This window comes from Triticum aestivum, chromosome 3D (genome assembly GCF_018294505.1).
Source record: "Triticum aestivum cultivar Chinese Spring chromosome 3D, IWGSC CS RefSeq v2.1, whole genome shotgun sequence".
Classification (NCBI taxonomy): domain Eukaryota; kingdom Viridiplantae; phylum Streptophyta; class Magnoliopsida; order Poales; family Poaceae; genus Triticum; species Triticum aestivum.
Window position 1 is genome coordinate 598,377,029 of NC_057802.1, and position 4,636 is coordinate 598,381,664.

General features: G+C 44.1%; 1 pseudogene; it reads left to right on the top strand.

Moving 5' to 3' along the window:
* The first annotated feature begins 634 nt into the window (after positions 1–634).
* Positions 635–4,314, top strand: LOC123080820 (polyubiquitin-like; annotated as a pseudogene).
* Positions 4,315–4,636: the final 322 nt, after the last annotated feature.

Below are 4,636 nucleotides of genomic sequence, written 5' to 3' on the forward strand. Positions count from 1 at the left end.
CCCTTGGCACACCCACATGGGCGGCAGGAGCAGGCGAAGCAGTTGAACACCACCAAAGAAGCAACACTAAGATAGCATCATACCACGCACAAGTAACAAAGGAAAATAGAGTCAACACTCCTACATGTCCCCGGTGAGCTCCCAGCGGAGGCTCCTAGTCGTGTTCCCGGACCTCTGGCATGCCGGGCGTGTGGGTTCAGGCATTGACGAGGGCATGGACAAGCTACCCGGGTAAGGTTGTCCTCCTTGTTGGACCGATCGAACCTGAAATCACCAAGGCTCGAGAAGAAACACCTAAAGTTACTATCTAGGAACAAAGCCAAGTCACGAGCGGAAGACTTACCGGCCTTGCACAAGGATGTCGCATTTCCTCTGCGGCCTCACCACCGTGACGGGAATCACCATTAGTGAAGACACCTCGAAACCCCCAACAGGTTCAGAGACCCTCGACGAGTCCTACTGCTCATCTCCGTACCCCCGGGGTTGTCCTAACTATAGTTACTATCCCTCCAAACAAACATGGTTGAATATAAATAAAGTGCGTTGTTTCAGCTAAAAAAAAATCCTCTATCTTTATTTCCCTAAAAAAAACCTCTCCTATCTTTTTCTCTATTATATTATAGAAAAAGAAACCCTGTCTTCTCCACTCTCCCTCTCTCGCTTGGACCGCTCTCCTTCCCCCGCCACCGCCGCCGCCGCAGCGCCGCAGCGCCGCCTGCACGCAGTTCCTACCGGACTCGAGCGGAGATCCTCCTCCTCTCCTCTCGGTAAGCCCTAATCTGCTCCCTCCCCCTTCCATTTTCTTGGTCCGCGCCGTGAAATTTTGAATCCCCATCCTTCCCCGAGCAACCCGTCGCCAAAACCCTACCCGCCTGAGCTAGCGCCGAGTCTGATGACGAGAGAGACGGTGATCTTGAGAGCCCTCCTGCTCTAATGTAGGCTCGTGAGATGCATCCGCCACTCCCCCGCTCTAGTGTTTGCTGCGATGGCTCGACACCCCTCAAGAACAGCTTTGGTTGATCAGATCTGCTGTTCCCCTCACCCGCCATTCCTCACAGTAGTTGTTTAACCGATTTCCCAGCTCGGATTTACCGCTGTACAATTGTTCGCATATGGATTTGGTGAACTTTAGGTTCTCTAGATCCTACTGGCGGTGTCAGGTAGGATTGTTCGCATATGGATTTGGTGAATTCTAGCCCTCTATAGAGCCTACTGTCAGTGTCAGGTAGGATTGTTCGCATATGGATTTGGTGAATTCTAGCCCTCTATAGAGCCTACTGTCAGTGTCAGGTAGCTAGGATTACATTGGAGGGTTGCGAGACCTCATGGATTGGGTGAATTTTAGGCTCTCTAGATCTTACTGTTGGTGTCAGGTAGGATTACATTGCAGGGTTGCCTGGCCTCATGGAATTTGTTGCTAACCTTATATCATCTTGTATGTTAGATCTTAGAGCTATAGGATTATAATTGTCCATCATTTCTTTTCACAGAAGAAACTCTTCATCTAGAGAACAACGGAGTATATAAGTTAGACACTTTATTCTTTTCAAATTTTGTTTTGTTTATATACAAAAATAAAACAATAATAACAAAATAAACAGCAAAGATAATCCAAAATCGTTATATGTGTTTGTTAACCTTTGTGACTAGATCTCTCTTGTTGTTTCTATGACCTACCTGTTGTGCAAGTGTCTGACATTTCTTTATGTAAATAAAAGCTGGACGGAAGCATCTGCATGCTGTTAACTTTAGTTATTAAGCCTGCATATTTTGTTTTCCGATTAAGATCGATGCATTGTAGTATAGCAACTCTGAAGGGTGCATATTCTGTTTTTGGGTTAAGATCAATGCCTTGTAGGGTAGCAATTCTGAAGGATGCTCTAGCTAGCTAGCTTCTGTAACAGTGAGTCTTGTTGGCCGATTTGGCATTCGTCTGTACGCTGTTGGTACCAATTCCACCCCCTCCCCTCAATCCAGCATGCCACACCCATATCGTGCCTTGACTAGCATGAAAAATAAAATCTTCCATTACCAATTGCTGCTAGGCTGACGTCCCTGTGAGCTCCCTGGTCAGCCTGGCACCAGAACACCCGTGTTCAATGTTGTCAAAAGGTTCTGTCGAGACGCCATGCTCTCTTGGAAAATATCATTCATGACCATCCAGCCCATGTAAGCTCTTCCGGTCGGGTTATCAGTTTTGTAACAGTCCGCCTTCGTCTGGATTTGGAACCTCTCCTTATTTCATACAGTGCATTGGAAGTGTCCGCAAATTTCTTGGTCATTAATTGTCCTGCCGTGCCCTCAATATCTATTTGGTTCTACTTTTGTGCATTCATCTCTCTTATTATCCATTTGAATTCGTGATAGTGTATGTTTTACCTTTCATCAGCCGGCTTTGTGAATATTTCCCCAGTACTGAAATGCAGAGCTGTTTCAGTGAATCTTTCCTTGCTACTAAAATTCATAAGCTCACACATACTCCCTCCGTTCCCAAATATAAGTATTTCTAGAGATTCCACCAAGTGACTACATACGGAGTAAAATGAGTGAATCTACACTCTAAAATGTCTACATACATCCGTATGTTGTATTCCATTTGAAATGTCTAAAAATACTTATATTTAGGAACGGAGGGAGTAGAACATTGTTCTTTTTAAGACAGTTTTTCCATCGTGTATGCCATAGAGAAGTTATAGTGCTATTGATATAAAATGAAACTGGAAATTTATATTTAGAAAAAAAACAGAGGCAATATTCTCCTTTAGTGTACCGCTAAGTTTGCCCAGGGTATAATACTATAATTCAATTTGGTAAGTATATATGCTGAGATGAATAGGGAAAGTAGAGGAAAACAGCGACATTTGTTACTATTCTGTGAAAAACTGCACTTGACAGGTGTGTTCACCAAATAGAAGTATCACTTGATTGATAATACTATATGTTCCGTTTTATTCCCTGGCAACTCACGGGCACCTAACTAGTCTCTTCAATGTACAGAACTGAGTGAACTATGCATGTACTCCCTCCGTTCCTAAATGTAAGTCTTTTTAGAGATTCCAATATGGACTACATACGGAGCAAAAATTGCAAAATGAGTGAATCTACACTCTAAAATATGTCTATATACATCCGTATGTAGTCCATATTGAAATCTCTAAAAGGACTTATATTTAGGAACGGAGGAAGTATATTATTAACGATTCCTCAAGACTAAACTTTGCATGCTAGGCTTAGTGTGGCACCTTGTTCTGTCTAAACGAGGTATTTATGCAGCAGATTTCTCTTCTTGTTTGTACTGTTCTTTTATTTAAGTAATGGCTCTTTCTACTACCTGGAATTGTTGAAAAACGTTTTTTGTGTATTGTTCTAGAGCCTAAATATTATCTAACAATTGGTGATGTTTGGTTTGCTAGCTCATCCGGAATGCGTATCTTTGTCAAGACACCCACTGGCAGGACAATCTGCCTCAAGGTCCACTCATCAGACACCCTGTACACCGTCAAGGCAAAGATCCAGCAGCAGTACCGCCTCGTCTTTGATGGGGTGCAGCTAGAAGATAACCGTACATTGGCCGATTATGGCATCCAGCATGACTCTACGATTGACCTCCAGGAAAAGATGCAAATTTACGTGACAGAGACGCGGGAAGGCAGGACCATTGCCCTCGAGGTCGACAGCCTAGACACCATCGGTAACGTGAAGTCCAAGATCGAGGACATGGAGGGCTTTCCCAAGGGCCAGCAGTGCCTCATCTTCGCCAACAAATAGCTGGGGGACGACAACCGCACCTTGGCTGACCACAACATCTGGAAGGAGTCCACCCTTCTCCTCGTCATCCGCTCGTGTAGGCCAGGAGAAAGTAGAATGATGCGCATCTTAGTGAAGACGCTAACTGGAAAGACCATCACTCTTGAGGTTGAGAGCTTGTATACCATCGACAATGTCAAGGTGAAAATCTACGAGAAGGATGGCACTCCCCCTATACAGCAGCGCATCATCTTTGCTGGCAGGCTTCTGGAGGATGGCCGCACCCTGGCAGACTACAAGATTCACAACGAGGATACCCTTGATTTGGCGGTCCGCCAATGTGGTTGCTGAGCTGCATGGCCTGCCATTCAACAACCAGTTTTATTTTGCAGGAGCCTTCCTTACATGGTGCGTTATCAGTGAACTATCATTCTAGTACTCTATGGTAGTATACATGTATGCTCCGGTATTGTTCCTTCACAGTAGATGTGTGGTGTGTTATCAGTAAAACTATGTACTCTCATTTAGTAGTATGTTAATGTGTTTGAGTAGTTTCTTGTATTCATCTATCAAGAGGAACTACTTTAAAAGTCCCTAGGTCTGTATTATCATCGGTTGATTGAGAATACAGTCTGTATGCAGTTTGGCCAACAAATAGCCTCATTTCTTTCCTAGTGCGGTTAATTTCTGTATCAATGTTTTCGTCTATGTCATCACAACCAAAAGTTGAAGTGATGAGGATCGTATCACTGTGATTGCATGTCTTCTACAATAAAATTTATTATCGCATATTGTGAACCACATGAATGTCACGTGAGTTGGAATCAGGACTGCAAATAAGAGTTGAAATCAAGTCGACCCTGCCCTTGCTGTTGGAGGAGGATGGCGG